The sequence below is a fragment of the Schistocerca gregaria genome, chromosome 3, assembly GCF_023897955.1.
Source record: "Schistocerca gregaria isolate iqSchGreg1 chromosome 3, iqSchGreg1.2, whole genome shotgun sequence".
In the NCBI taxonomy this organism is placed as follows: Eukaryota; Metazoa; Arthropoda; class Insecta; order Orthoptera; family Acrididae; genus Schistocerca; species Schistocerca gregaria.
Genome location: NC_064922.1, coordinates 691,203,077 through 691,219,993, shown reverse-complemented (window position 1 = coordinate 691,219,993; position 16,917 = coordinate 691,203,077). Strand labels below are relative to the sequence as shown.

General features: G+C 38.4%; 1 protein-coding gene across 14 annotated transcripts in view; it reads right to left on the bottom strand.

Moving 5' to 3' along the window:
• The window catches only part of LOC126354429 (axotactin), a 547,963-nt gene that overhangs the window by 31,996 nt on the left and 499,050 nt on the right, over nucleotides 1-16,917 (bottom strand). The gene's annotated exons all lie outside the window — the stretch shown is intronic.

Sequence of the window (16,917 nt, the reverse complement as noted above, 5' to 3'; positions counted from 1 at the left end):
ACAATGTTGACTGGAATACTCTCTTTCAAATTCTGAAGGTGGCAGGGGTAAAATACAGGGAGCGAAAGGCTATTTACAATTTGTACAGAAACCAGATGGCAGTTATAAGAGTCAAGGGACATGAAAGGGAAGCAGTGGTTGGGAAGGGAGTGAGACAGGGTTGTAGTCTCTCCCCGATGTTATTCAATCTGTATATTGAGCAAGCAGTGAAAGAAACAAAAGAAAAATTCGGAGTAGGTATTAAAGTCCATGGAGAAGAAATAAAAACTTTGAGGTTCGCCGATGACATCGTAATTCTGTCAGAGACAGCAAAGGACTTGGAAGAGCAGTTGAATGGAATGGACATTGTCTTGAGAGGAGTATATAAGATGAACATCAACAAAAGCAAAATGAGGATAATGGAATGTAGTCGAATTAAGTTGGGTGATGCTGATGGAGTTAGATTAGGAAGTGAGACACTTAAAGTAGTAAAGGAGTTTTGCTATTTGGGGAGCAAAATAACTGATGATGGTCGAAGTAGAGAGGATATAAAATATAGACTGGCAATGGTAAGGAAAGCGTTTCTGAAGAAGAGAAGTTTGTTAACATCGAGTATAGATTTAAGTGTCAGGAAGTCATTTCTGAAAGTATTTGTATGGAGTGTAGCCACATATGGAAGTGAAATGTGGACGATAAGTGGTTTAGACAAGAAGAGAATAGAAGTTTTCAAAATGTGGTGCTACAGAAGAATGCTGAAAATACGATGGGTAGATCACATAACTAATGAGGAAGTATTGAATCGAATTGGGGAGAAGAGAAGTTTGTGGCACAACTTGACCAGAAGAAGGGATCGGTTGGTAGGACATGTTCTGAGGCATCAAGGGATCACCAATTTAGTATTGGAGGGCAGCGTGGAGGGTAAAAATCGTAGAGGGAGACCAAGAGATGACTACACTAAGCAGATTCAGAAGGATGTAGGTTGCAGTAGGTACTGGGAGATGAAGAAGTTTGCACAGGATAGAGTAGCATGGAGAGCTGCATCGAACCAGTTTCAGGACTGAAGACCACAACAACAACACATCTCACCACTGACTTCTAGTATCAGCCACACACAGTTGATGTCAACAAGTGTATGGGCCTGAAGACGATGTTGTTACAACGTTGAAACTAGTTGCCAAAATAAAATCGACACCTTAAATACAGTTGGTGGAATTTCTGCATTTTTAATATAAATCCAATTTCCATGGTCTGTGATGAGGTGAGGACATCTCACACCTTGAAATTTTCTTCTGGTTTCACTGTATTTCAGTCAGTTTCCATAGATGCCCCCAATAGTAGCATTCAAATAGCTTCACCAGTTCTGAGGAGTTCATTCCTAGGCGCTGGGCCATAACAAACTACGATTTATCAAAGTGATTTACATCAGTGGATTCCCCCCTTTTTGCTCCATATTTCTGCTAGGATGATTCTTCAGTCCTCTCTACTCTACTTATACATTTCCTTTACCATGTTACTCATATACAACACCGCAAGGTGGCACTCAGTCTTATGGTGAGCAGTGGTCAGCATATTTTAGTTCATAAGTATATAATGCTGTTGTTTTGGTTAAACTAATGTCTGCTGGCATTGCCTGTAGTGTCAGCTATAGCAATATCTACTCTTCAGTTTTAATCACTCATGTGCTGTCTTGCTAAAGAAGAATTCACTGAATTTTATATAGTAGTGCTTTACAATCAATCAGGGAATAGAATCTCTTGTTGTATCTTGTGGTAAATTTTTATCTGTTTTCTGTTTATTGTTCCTTATGATTTTTACACTGCTGACCATCAAAAATGCGACATCGTGAAGGCAGGATGCAATGAATGCAATTTGGTGTGAAGTGTACTACATGCTTGGATGTGCAGATCATTAGAATTTCAATGTAACTGCTCAAAATAGGTATGAACAACACCATATACAACCTGTATATAACGAAAGATTATGCAGGAGGTTTCTCATTTAGAAGTCACATCTAAATGTTGTTTGTTTGTGAGAAGCTCATGTTACACCTTGTGTAAGAGGTGGAATCATCTGTCAACATGTATTGGAATGTGACAGTGTCAGAAATGTGACCTATCAGGGCTGTAATTTATTGTTCAGTGATGTAGCTGCTCACATTGATTGGGATCCTACAAATGTAATGTAAATATGAAATCAATGGCTTCGGTGTCACACAGGGCATCACTGGCCCCTTGTGACAAGCTCTTGAGTGGAGAGATATATAGTACCTTGAACAGAATGACATCAATAACAACCAGCATGGTTTCTGAAAACATCTATCATGTGAAACCCAACTCGCATTTTTCTCACATGACATACTAAAAGCTTTGGATCAAGGCAATCATGTTAATGACTCAGTGCCACACCTACACTTATTGTCAAAAGTATGATCATATGGGGTATCAAGTGAAATTTGTGACTGGACTGAGGACTTTTTGGTAGGGAGGATGCAGAATGTTATCTTTGATGGATAATCATCGTCAGATGTAGAAATAACTTCAGGTGTGCTCCACAGAAGTGTGTTGGGACCCTTGCTGTTCATGTTGTATACTAATGACCTTGCAGGCAGTATTAATAATAACTTCAGACTTTTTGCAGATGATGCAGTTATCTACAATGAAGTACTATCGGAAAGAAGGTGCATAAATATGCAGTCAGGCCTTGATAAGATTTTGAAGTAGTGCAAAGAGTGACATCTTGCCTTAAATGTTCATAAATGTAAAATTTTGCTCTTAACAAAATGAAAAAAGTGTACTATCCTGTGACTATAATACCACTATTGGAATCAGCCAACTCATACAAATACGTTGGCACAACACTTTGTAGGATATGAAATGGAATGATCACATAGGCTCAGGTGTGGGTAAAGCAGGTGACAGACTTTGGTTTATTGGTAGAATAAGGAAGTGCAATCAGTCTACAAAGGAGACTGCTTACAAATCACTTAGGTGACTGGTTCTAGAGTGGTACCCATACTAAATAGGACTTACAGGAAACATTGAATGTACACAGAGAAGGGCAGAGTGAATGGTCACAGATCTGTTTAATCCATGGGAGAGTGTCACATAGATACTGAAGAAACTGAAGTGGACTAGACTAGAAGACTATTAACAAAGTTTCAAGAACCAGCTTTATATTATGACTCTAGGAACATAATACGATCCCCTAGTATGGCACACATTTGAATCAAGAGAATAAGATTTATTGAATCCACAGAGCCATTCAAACAATCAGTCTTTCCACGCTCCATACATGAATGGAATGGGAAGAAATCCTAAGAACTTGTGTACAGTGGGACATTCCCTCCACCATGCACATCACGGTGACTTACAGAATATAGATGTAGACATACATAGTTTACTTGGTCATGTCAAGATGATACAGCCACGTCACATAATTTGAGTTAGGAAATGGGATTCTCTGCAGCAAACAGACTTTCTGTGACACAATGCAATGAAGTGTGGACCATCATTCGCTGCCAGCACAATGCCACTGTTGCGGATCCCTTGACACGGCAGTAAAGAGAGTAAAGAGACAGTCTAGATGATTGGCTCATTTGGTAAGGTAACAGTAGGCAAGAGCCTTTCTATGTTGTTAGTATAAACATCTGAATTCAAGGGAAAACTACAGTTATTTTTCTCCTGAGGTCATACTGCTCTGTTGTATGGCTTAATGATGGTATCCTATAGGGTAAAACAGTCCCCACTTTGGATCTCCTGGCAGGGACTACTCAGCAGTATGCTGTCATCAGGAAAAGCAAAACTGGCATTCTATGGGTTAGAGCATGAAATGTTAGATCCCTTAATCTGTTAGGTAGCTTGCAGAATTTAGAAAGGGAAATGGATGGGTTGATGTTAGATAAAGTGCAAATTTGTGATGTGCGGTGGTACGAAGAACATGGTTTCTAGTCAGGAGAGGTCAGGGTAATAAATACAAAATTAAATAGGAGTAATACAGGAGTAGATCTAACAATGAATAAGAAAATAGGAATGAGGGTAAGCTACAATGAATATAATTATCATAGCCAAGATAGAAATGAAGCAAATATCCACCACAGTAGCAAAAATTTATATGCCTACTAGCTCTGCAAATGGTGAAAAGATTGAAACAATCTACATTGAGCACGGCCTTATCGAGGGCATAGTGAGATAAGCCTCTGCCAAGGGCACATGCAAATAGGGGGCACAGAAACTCACCAGAGGGTGGAGAAAAGAAAGAAGGATGGCTTAAGAAAGAAGCAGGAGATGTACAGGAGTTATCCCTCTGGTGTTCCTCTGTTCTGCTTACAAGAAGAAAGAGCCTGCAACTGTAAATGCTTGCAGCTGTCAAACTGACATTTGGTCCAAGTAGCATCACACAGAAATGACTACTGTCAAACAGAGTCTGTCGCTTGGTTAACACAGCACACTAATATTCAACAGAATTTCCTCTGCTACTGCCCTATGATATTCTATGATCTCAAGGTCAGTGAGAGGGTCCTGAAACAAATATTCTATTTGACCAAGGCTTCCAGTTTTTGCTCCTTCATGTCGACTGAGGACTGCAGCTATATCACTTGAACTAGAGTGCTTCAAAGTACTTGACAGAATAATGAGTCAAATGGAAGACACATCTGACTTTAATTTCCAGCAAGGCAATGCCTTAAATGAACAAAGACACAGGTTCTCATTATGACATTTTAAATGGGTTTCGAAAGTCTGGCTTAAGAGAAGGTCTTATCCGAACACTGAAATAGCTTTGATGTGTTTTAGGCTATGACAATGCCTGTGGTGGCAGCTTCATTTTGTGTACAAAGTTTCAGCAAATTACGTTTGATGATAAATTACTTAAGGTTTAGTGTGGCTGTAAACAAACTGTCAAATTAAGCAACCACTAATATATAGTAGCTGCCATAAATAATCAAATACTGATTTAGTTTTACTTTGAATTCTTTTAGAAAATTGATGCAAATTGTAATTTATTTGTTACAGTGATATATTTACTACAATGCGTGAAATATTTTTTTTCCAATAATGCTTCTCTTTCACAAAATCAACATGCAGAATTACTGCATAAAACAAAATGTTTCTTTTTATCCCCTCTTTCTTTTCTTCTCTCTCCCCCCTTTTTTTTTGGGGGGGGGGGGGGGGGGGGGGGAGCAGGTGCAACTTTGGAAGTTCTGCAATGTGCAGCATCACCTCATTATAACTCTGGTATTGAGCTAAAAGAAATTACTAAGTAAAGGGAAATGAGAATTGTGGTCAAGGACTGGAATTTCAATATTGAGAAAAGGAAGAGAAGGTCAAATGGTATGAGAACATGGAATGGAGAGATGGAATGTCATTGGTCACCTCCTGGCATATTTTGCACAGAATAATTTAATAATTTCCAATATTTGGTTTAAAAATCATGAAGTTATAACTGTAAGACAAAGATTTCAAACCAGATTTTAAACTGTGAAGCATTTCCAGGGGCAGATGTGGACTCTGGCCATAATTTATTGGTTATGAACAGCAGATTAAAACCAAAGAAACTGCAGAATGGGCAGAAATTAAAGAGAAGGGACCTAGATAAATTGAAAGAACAAAAAAGGTTGTTGAGAATTTCATAGTGCATTACAGAATGACTGACTGAAATGAGGGAAATGAATAAAAAGGCAAATGGGCAGCTGTGATAGATGAAACAGTGGTGGCAGCTTGGTATCAGAAAGGCAAACAGAGATTGTTCAATAGAAATACTTCGATAACTTATAAGGTATTGAATTTAATTGAGGAAAGGAAAAAGTATATAAAAGCAGCAAATGCATAAGGTGAAAGGGGATCATCATCATCATCATCATTATACTGATCATCACCAGTAGTAGTAGTAGTAGTAGTAGTGGTAGTAGTTTATTCATCCAGCGACAATGTACACTGTATGGATTTTGTCAAAGAACATAGTACAACCAAAAATAAGATAAGGGTGTACAGTTTCCTGCATAGTTTTCTGCTATATTTGCAGGTCCTTTGCATCTCCATTTCCAGTGATCCACTGCATCCTTCTTAAAACTGCTGTATGTGCTGCTGTCCAACACATCATCCGGTATCTGAAATATCATACTCCTTCGCCTCTTCTTTCCTTCCACATACACCTCTAAGACATTTTTTATACACTCCTCCTTCTTTCTTAGTATATGTCCAATCCAGTTTCGTTTCCTTCTTATTACATTTGGTAATTGTCTTCACTCTTGCACTTTTCTCAGTAGCTTCCCAGTTTTCACTCTATCAATCCAACTTACTTTTTCTAGCCTCCGCCATTTACACAAGTCAAAATCCTCCAGTCTTGCTCTACATTTCTTCCTCAATAGCAACATTTAAGCAGCGTACAGGAGGACACTCCATACAAACTTAATTAGTTTTTTCCTCAAATTCTTCTTTCTTATAAAATGCCTTTCTTACCATTGCTACAGTGGTTTTAATTCCTGTGCTGTTTCCAGTCCAGACATTTAAAAAATGAGACTAACAGAAAGTGCAAAATGGCTAATCAGGTATGGCTAGAGAACAAATGCAAGACTGTTGAAGCATGCATGACTAGGGAAAACATAAGCACCATTTACACGAAAATGAATGAGACATTTGATCAAAAAAAGCAGTTACATGAATATGAAGAGCACAGATGGCAAACCTATGCTAACCAAGAAGGGAAAGCTGAACAGTGGAAGGAATCTACAGAAGGGCTATAGTAGGTTAAGAAATAAGGGCAAACCTACATTTATACCATTTGTGAATTTAGAGGATTTTTTGACAATGTTGACTGGTAAATACTCTTTGAAATTCTAAAGATAGCAGTGGTAAAATAGATGGAATGACAGGTTATTCATACAACTCATACTGAAACCACTGTGCAGTAATAAGCAATTAAGAACTTGAAAAGGGAGTAGTAGTTAAGAAAGGAGTGATACAGGGTTGTGGCCTATCCCTGATATTATTCAATCTGGACATGGGCAAGCAGTAAAGGAGAAATTTAGAAAGTGTATTGAAATGAAGGGAGAAGAAATACAGAGGTCAACATCTGCTGATGATATTACAACTCTGTTAGCAAAGCGAAAGAACTTCGAAGAGCAATTAACGGAATGAATATTGTCTTGAAAAGAGGTTATAAGATGAACATCAACAAATGTAAAATAAGAAAATTTAAATCAGGTGATGCTGAGGGAATTAGATTGGAAAATGAGACATGAAAAAGTAGTAGAGGAGGTGTACCTTTTGAGAGCTAAATAACTGGTGATGGTGTAGCAGAGAGAGAATATAAAGTGCAGACTAACAATGGAAAGAAAAGCCTTTCTGAAAAAGAAAGATTTGTTAACATCAAATACAAATTTAAATGTCGAGAAATTTTTTATGGATCTATTTGCCAGGAGTGTAGCCTTGTACAGAAGTGAAATGTTGGTGGAAAACAGTTCATCTAAGGAGAAAACAAAAGCTTTTGAAATGTGGTACTCGAGGGGAATGCTGAAGATTAGGTGAGTAGTTGAGTAAGTAATGAGGAGGTACTGAAATGAACTGGAGAAAAAAAGAAATTTTGGGTGCAGTCTTACGAAATGAAGGGATTAAGTGATAGAACACATTGTGAGGCATAAAGTGCTCGTCAGTATGGTAATAGAGGGAGGTGTGGAAGGTAAAAATTGTAGAGGGAGACCAACACTCAAATACAGTAAGCAGGTTCTAACAGATATTAACTCTGTAATTGGACTGAAGACCATAACAACAACAACAACAACAATAACACTGCTATATTGGCCTCTTACTTGGCATGATGGTATGTTGTGCCACTAGATGCATGATAAGACCACCTCTGGTTCCAATAGTCAGTAATTTGGACAGCAGATTTTCCATTTCTCAAGCATTAAGGGCGTTTTCCATTTCTCAAACATTAAGGGTGGTGGCTGCTGCCCTCTCTTAGAGGTTTCAGTGACACTTCTTTCAGCAAGATAATCTATGATCACTTGTTGTCCATGCTGTCACAGGCTATCTTCACATACTGTGTGTTTGACTTCTGCACAGGGCAGCATATTCTCGAGATTGCTAACATGTTAAAACATCCTGTCATCAGTTACCAAAAGACTGGCAAGCCACCACTTATCAGCCCCTACAATTGGTGAACTGTGGCATGGAGCTGAAGCAGTGTGGAGTGCACTTTCTTTTGTCACATACTGGAGAATCTGATACATATTGGCACTATTTCAAATCATGCAGTTCATGAAGTAAGTTCATGGCTTGTAGAAAATACACTAACTATAAATCATAGTAAGACTCAGTTTTTACAGTTTTTAATACACAATTAAACAAAACCCAATGTTTTAATTTCACAGTATGTGCATATGATTAGTGAAACTGAACATTTCAAATTTCTAGGTATTCAGATAGACAGGAAACTGACATGTAAAGTCGATGTTCAGGATCTTGTTCGAAGACTAAATTTGCCATTTTTACTATACGAGTGGTATCTGAAGTAAGTGATAGTTCAACTTGAAACGTAGTCTACTTTGCTTATTTTCATTCACTTATAACATATAGTATCATATTTTGGGGTAACTGTTCCCATTCTAAAGGGATATTTTTATCTCAGGAACAGGCACTTTGGGCAATAAGTAGTGTAAATTCATGAACCTCTTGTTAACCCCTGCTCATTAGTTTGAGTATTCTTTGCTGTCATTTCTTGTTAACAATATCAGCTTGTTCCCAAGAATTAGCAGCTTTCACTCAGTTAATACTAGGTAGAAATCCAACCTGCATTTGGATCGCACTTTCTTGACTCTTATGGGGAAATGTGTGCAGTATACTGCTGCATCCATTTTCAATAAGCTACCACAAGAATTCAAAAATCTTAGCAGTTAATCAAGTGCTTTTAAATGAAAACTGAAAAGTTTCCTCATGGGTCACTCCTTGAAAATTTAAACGGATTTATGTGTTATATTGTTGATTACGTATACAAAAACTTACAGCTCTTCTTCTTTTTTCTTTTTCTTGGGTTCATAAACATTTTATTTCATCTGTTATTACTTTTATGTTGTGACTTCAAGTACCAATATGTTCCATGACCTTGGAGGTTATCTCCTCAATTTGGTCTTACAAAACTAGACATGTAAAATACTAAATAAATATTAGTTCACAACACCATCCAATAGTGCACAAGTGGTAAATTTACATTCAGCATGGTTTTGGTGCACAGGACTAAAAACACGAATTTAGTGTAAAATTTGCTATCTCTGAAAAGCAATGTCATCCACTAAGACTGCTGTGCTGACAATAGAAGAAATCTATGATGCATGTCAAGAAAGAAGAAAAATTATAATAGTTATTCTCACTATTATTTCTGCAAATAATGTTCTAACTCTTCCACTTTCATCTTCAGATTAACAGAAGCTGAATATAATTAATTTCAACATAATCATGATAGAAGAAAGGCTTGGAAAATCATTTTTAATTTCTGAAGATTGTTTATAGTGTGAGAGTAAGGGGGATTAGAAGTTCTGTGTACTAAATTCCCCATCCCATGTACCCCAACTCACCCACAAATTTAATGATGTTTAGTAGGAAGACCTACTATACTGTATATTGATAATAAGTAATTTTTTTTATTTGCTATATTTCTTAGTGTTGCAGCTGCAATTGCCACCAGTGTATTATAATTTCAGTTTCACTTTTTTTTTCAATATTGTTACTTTTAAATTTGCATTTTCATTTATGTGGCACTTAATACCACACCTGACAATTTCCTTTCATCATAGGACTTGTGAAACCACATGGTGTTGACATGGGAACCAACCAGACACAGTAATTGGAACATTTAGGAAATACAGGTGATAACTGAGCTCCATTGGAAAACAGCTGATGTCCACCATATGTCTCAGTCTGTTTGAACAAAGATAAGAGAACAATACATCTGTGTATGACTACTACTCACATCTTGACACTCAGTGAAGACAAAGATAATAATGTGGAAATCTGTGATCAGTACCCTCAGTACCTCAGAAACTTGGTTTCAGCTAAATGGGTTGACTCTAAACATATCTAAGACTCACGTGGTGCAGTTCAAAACCCAACAGCCAAAATGTGAACAGATTAACACTGTACACAACAACCAAGATATAGAAGAAGTTGACTCAGTCAAATTCTTCAGTTTAAATATAGATAAAAATTTGAGCTGGTAGGCACACATTGAATGCCTGGCAAACAAACTGAGCAGCTTTGTATTTGCAATGCAAATATTATCAACTGCAACTGACATAGACACACATAAATTAGCATATACAAGCTACTTCGAATCCATTGTTAGGTATGATGTTCTTTTTGGGGTAATTTGACAAACATATTGTGGATACTAAAAATACAGAAAAATATCATTTGAAATGTGTACATTGCAAATCACAAAGAACCATGTTGACCATTATTTGGAAAACTTAAAATATTAACTCTGCCATCCTTGTACATATATGAGATTATTATATTCTTGTACACCAGACATGGATTATTTGGGAGAAACTATTTTGTCCATTCACACGATACTAGAAACAAATAAAATTTTATGCTCCACACCCACTACCTCAGACTGTATGCCCAGGGACCTCAATACATGAGAATGAAAATTTGTAATAAATTAAGGGAACAAGTTGATGCTGATAAATTCAGGTTCACTTAAAAGAAAGCTATACAAGGTACTGGTACTGAAGTGTTATTACCCAGTGGATGAATTCATGCAGGACAAACTTAAAATTTGAGCTGGATACGATGTGTTACACATTCCAAGAAATATCCTTATAGTGTTATTATTTATCGTAGTGCTATTATTTATTAATGTAAAAATTATTGTAACTGTGTTTTAAATTTTTGACATGTCTCCAGTTCACAAACAAAATGGATTGCAAATTTAGGTCATGAGATGAATAAAACACAATTCACAATCCACCATATTTGTGGTACACTGTTTGTCTCTAAAACATATAATTAATTAATTAGTTCATTGATCATGTTTTGAAGGTATTATGAAGAGGGAGAACCTGCTTAGGTGTAAAATAAGTAGTCAACATACAGTAATTAAAAAGATAAGCAGATGTTAGAAAATGAATCGGTACACTGTATAAACAGAAAACTATTGCTGGGCTAATCCACAATATCTGTGATCACACAGACCAAATTTAATACAGCAAAATTAGTAGGAAAGCTGTTACTTTTAAAAAGCTGTTGCTTCCTAAATTATATTAAATACCCATTTCTTATTAGCTACTGCTAACCTAATGTTAAAAAGTAAGCACTAATATTTATTTAAGAATAACAGTTATATATGTCTTTAATAAGAGGAAAAGGAGTAAACAGAAGGTGTGAATAATTTACATGAATAGCTAATCAAGTATATTTCTTAATTTTCTTTTGACTGGCAAAGATGTTCTTGCTGAATGTTTGTTGGTAGCTGTTGGACACTTTTGAACTACATTATTATAACCACTCTGGAAGGTACACAAGATGACAAAAAACTAATTTCTATTACCAAGTAAACACATCCTGAAGCAAGAGCAAAAATTTCAAGACACTTCAAGAAATCTCATCAAAAATTATAGTTATTTACTTAACACAATACCCTTACTGCTTGCTTCTGATGAATAAACACTCTATTTTCTCTTTCTGAGATGAAGATTTTTCAAACTTTTTCAGTGACGTTGATGATCACCAGATGTTTGAAGCTGAGTTAACGTTATTGTTTTGTATGATATTTCTACAACTTCAGTACCAGTCTACTTCAGTTGCTAGGCAAGGATTTCAAGTGCTTGGTATCTACATTTCAGTCCAGTTATGGGCTGGACATGTTGCTGGAAATTGTATTAATCCACTTTGTGTAATGCCTTGAGAGCAACTACCAATAGCAACGATTGTTGTTGTTGTTGTTGTTGTTGTTGTTGTTGTGGTCTTCAGTCCAGAGACTGTTTGATGCAGCTCTCATGCTACTCTATCCTGTGCAAGCTTCCTCATCTCCAAATAACTACTGCAACCTACATCCTTCAGAATCTGCATAGTGTATTCATCCCTTGGTCTCCCTCTATGATTTTTACCCTCCACGCTTCCCTCCCATACTAAGTTGGTGATCCCTTGTTGCCTCAGAACATGCCTCTTCTAATCAAGTTGTGCCACAAATTCCTTTTCTCCCCAATTCTATTCAGTACCTCCTCATTAGTTCAGTGATCTACCCATCTAATCTTCAGCATTCTTCTGTAGCACCACATTTCGAAAGCTTATATTCTAATCTCTTCTTGTCTAAACTATTTCCCATCCATGTTTCACTTCTATATATGGTTACACTCTATACAGATAATTTCAGAAAAGACTTCCTGACACTTAAGTCTATACTTGATGTTAACAACTTTCTCTTCTTCAGAAATGCTTTCCTTGCCATTGCCAGTCTACATTTTATATCCTCTCCACCTCGGCCATCATCAGGTTTTTGCTCCCCAAATAGCAAAACTCATCTACTACTTTAAGTGTCCCATTTCCTAACCTAATCCCCTCAACATCACCCGAGTTAACTCGACTACATTCCATTATCCTCATTTTCCTTTTGTTGATGTTCATCTTATGTCCTCCTTTCGAGACACTGTCCATTCTGTTCAACTGCTCTTCCAAGTCCTTTGCTGTCTCTGACAGCATTACAATGTCATAGGCAAATCTAAAAGTTTTTATTTCTTCTCCATGGATTTTTCTTTTGTTCCCTTTACTGCTTGCTCAGTATACAGATTGAATAGCACTGGGGATAGGCTACAACCCTGTCTTACTCCCTTCCCAATCACTGCTTCCCATCATGCCCCTGGACTCTTATAACTGCCGTCTGGTATCTGTACAAATTGTAAATAGCCTTTCACTCCCTGTATTTGATCCCTGCCACCTTCAGAATTTGAAAGAGATTATTCCAGTCAACACTGTCAAAAGCTTTCTCTAAGTCTACAAATTCTATAAATGTAGATTTGCCTTTCCTTAATCCATCTTCTAAGATAAGTTGTAGATTCAGTATTGCCTCCCATGTTCCAACATTTCTATGGAATCCAAACTGATCTCCCTAAGGTTTGCTTCTACCAGTTTTGTGACTTTAAATTGATAGTTCGGTAATTTTCACACCTGTCAACACATAATTTCTTTGAGATTGGAATTATCATATTATTCTTGAAGTCTGAGGCTGTCAGTAATTCTAATGGAATGATGTCTACTCCAGGGGCCTTGTTTCAACTTCAGTCTTTCAGTGCTCTATCAAATTCTTCATGTAGTGTCATATCTCCCATTTCATCTTCATCTACGTACTCTTCCATTTCCAAGAAATTGCCCTCAAGTGCATCACCCTTGTGTAGACACTCTATGTACTCCTTTCACCCCTGCTTTCCCTTCTTTGCTTTGAACTGATTTTCTGTCTGAGCTCTTGATATTCGAACAGGTGGTTCTCTTGTCACTAAAGGTCTCTCTAACTTTCCTATAGGCAGTATCTACCTAACAACTAGTGATATATGCCTCTATATTCTTACATTTGTCCTCTATCCATCCCTGCTTAGCCATTTTGCACTTCCTGTCTATCTCGTTTTTGAGATGTTTGTATTCCTTTTTGCCTGTTTCATTTAAACTTCATAATCTCCTCTGTTATCCAAGTATTTCTACTAGCACAATTATTGATACTAAAAATGGTTCCATTCTATCCTGGGCACCTGGTATAGTGACCACCTATGAATTTATTGAAATAAGACAGTCTTGGTTGCAAAATCTTTTTATTTACAGGAAATGACTCATTTCGCCCTTTTGGGGCATCATCAGATTGGCATAAAAAGTAATGTGGAAAACAAACATTTCTGCATTAAGAGCCTCACATATGGTATTAAGACAAAATTTTATAAGGAACCATCATCCTGTTGTCATGGGATGATCATTCCTTTAAAATTTCATCTTAATGCCATATGTGGGCATTAACAGATGAATGTTAGTTTTCCACATTAATTTTTACATCAATCTGATGATGCCCCAACAGGTCACAACATGTGATTTTCTGTAAATAAAAAGGATTTTGCAACTGCGACTACCTTACTTTAAGACATGATTGTTACTACTTGTCCATTTCACTGTTGGGCTGGAGTCCAGACAGTAAGCAAGATCAACAATGGGAACAACTCTTAAGGCAACAGCTTCAAAGTATCATGTAAAATGGCCATAAGACTTACAAGTTTCTGGACAGTCATTTATGGTCACTAAAAGGTCACTTATGTCAGTTAAGGACAGGTGTGCACTCAGTGTAAGATCTTATGGAACTCAAAAAATGTTAAGATAAAGGCCAATTCACACTGTCCATCACATCACATCACGTCATTTCACATCCCATCAAAACATTCTGCAATGCTTTTCAAATGGCAGCATCCACACTGGTCATCTTGTTCCATCACATAACATCACACCACCATCAAGGTTCCTCAGGAAGAAAGTTTTGATGGCTGACGTCATCTGTCAATTGTTCATCAAGTGATCCCCAAGCTCATTTCATCGCATTACCTGGCCATGCTCAGAGCTCCACCATTTCGTGTTGATGTGGCTTTCATGGTTGACACCAGCTGTATGTTGTTTGTAATTCATAATAAATTGTTTTGTTTCATTACTTCTTTTGTTAAAATTTATACCGAATGCCAAAAGATTAATCGAAGCAGTGAGGCAGCAGTCTGGATTTTGCAACATGAATGTACTAAATTACTTGCCCTCTAGTACACTTATAAAGTGGACTTTTATTCATACCAGTACCTTATTTAATTCTTTACAATTTAATGAATAGCAATCTGGCAGCAACATGAACTGAAAAAATACTGTGGATAGAATCAGATTAGCAACTGGAATATATTTATATGTTGTCAGGCATTGCAACAGCGGCAAAACACTTTTTTTGTAAAGTATATATCTAGTAATGTATTAAAGTTTTTTGCTTAAATATATGTGAGTGGCAGGCTTGTTTATTGCTAAGTGGCTCCCTGGGTTTTGTGTGAAACACTTTTGCATGCATAACTGGTCAACCTTTATGTGGCTTCATTACCTAACCCCAGTACAAATAAGGCACTTAAACTATTAACAGCCAAACACAAGCTCGAAAGAAAACTTGTACATCTTCAAGGGAAAGCTATTGAGGGAGATACGACTATTGCACAAAAATTTGCACTGGACTAGTACCCAAACTTAACCTAAACGAGGCCAATTTTTCATGGGATGTGATGACAGCTCATAATACTGTGTTCCTTTTAGTTATTATGGGAGCAATTTTACACAACAAATGAAAAAAACTGGTGCTCTGACTTTCTAAAATATAAAATGCAGATTCCTTGCATAGCATGTGAAATTTCCCTTCTGTACCACATAATGATGTTTTTTGGGTCCACACTCTTTTTTGCATTAGTCTGCATTTCTGTCTCGCTCCTCTGATGTACAAGCTATCCCTGAAAACTACAAACCATTTCATTTCAATAAATGTCATTTTTGTATAAATGTTAACTACAGCATCCAAATATATACACTCCTGGAAATGGAAAAAAGAACACATTGACACCGGTGTGTCAGACCCACCATACTTGTTCCGAACACTGCGAGAGGGCTGTACAAGCAATGATCACATGCATGGCACAGCGGACACACCAGGAACCGCTGTGTTGGCCATCGAATGGCGCTAGCTGCGCAGCATTTGTGCACCGCCGCCGTCAGTGTCAGCCAGTTTGCCATGGCATACGGAGCTCCATCGCAGTCTTTAACACTGGTAGCATGCCGCGACAGCGTGGATGTGAACCGTATGTGCAGTTGACGGACTTTGAGCGAGGGCGTATAGTGGGCATGCGGGAGGCCGGGTGGACGTACCACCAAATTGCCAACATGTGGGGCGTGTGGTCTCCACAGTACATCGATGTTGTCGCCAGTGGTCGGCGGAAGGTGCACGTGCCCGTCGACCTGGGACCGGACCGCAGTGATGCACGGATGCACGCTAAGACCGTAGGATCCTACGCAGTGCCGTAGGGGACCGCACCGCCACTTCCCAGCAAATTAGGGACGCTGTTACTCCTGGGGTATCGGCGAGGACCATTCACAACCGTCTCCATGAAGCTGGGCTACGGTCCTGCACACCGTTAGGCCGTCTTCCGCTCACGCCCCAACATCGTGCAGCCCGCCTCCAGTGGTGTCGCGACAGGCGTGAATGGAGGGACGAATGGAGACGTGTCGTCTTCAGCGATGAGAGTCGCTTCTGCCTTGGTGCCAATGATGGTCGTATGCGTGTTTGGCGCCTTGCAGGTGAGCGCCACAATCAGGACTGCATACGACTGAGGCACACAGGGCCAACACCCGGCATCATGGTGTGGGGAGCGATCTCCTACACTGGCCGTACACCTCTGGTGATCGTCGAGGGGACACTGAATAGTGCACGGTACATCCAAACCGTCATCAAACCCATCGTTCTACCATTCCTAGACCGGCAAGGGAACTTGCTGTTCCAACAGGACAATGCACGTCCGCATGTATCCCGTGCCACCCAACGTGCTCTAGAAGGTGTAAGTCAACTACCCTGGACAGCAAGATCTCCGGATCTGTCCCCCATTGAGCATGTTTGGGACTGGATGAATGGATGAAGCGTCGTCTCACGCGGTCTGCACGTCCAGCATGAACGCTGGTCCAACTGAGGCGCCAGGTGGAAATGGCATGGCAAGCCGTTCCACAGGACTACATCCAGCATCTCTACGATCATCTCCATGGGAGAATAGCAGCCTGCATTGCTGCGAAAGGTGGATATACACTGTACTAGTGCCGACATTGTGCATGCTCTGTTGCCTGTGTCTATGTGCCTGTGGTTCTGTCAGTGTGATCATGTGCTGTATCTGACCCCAGGAATGTGTCAATA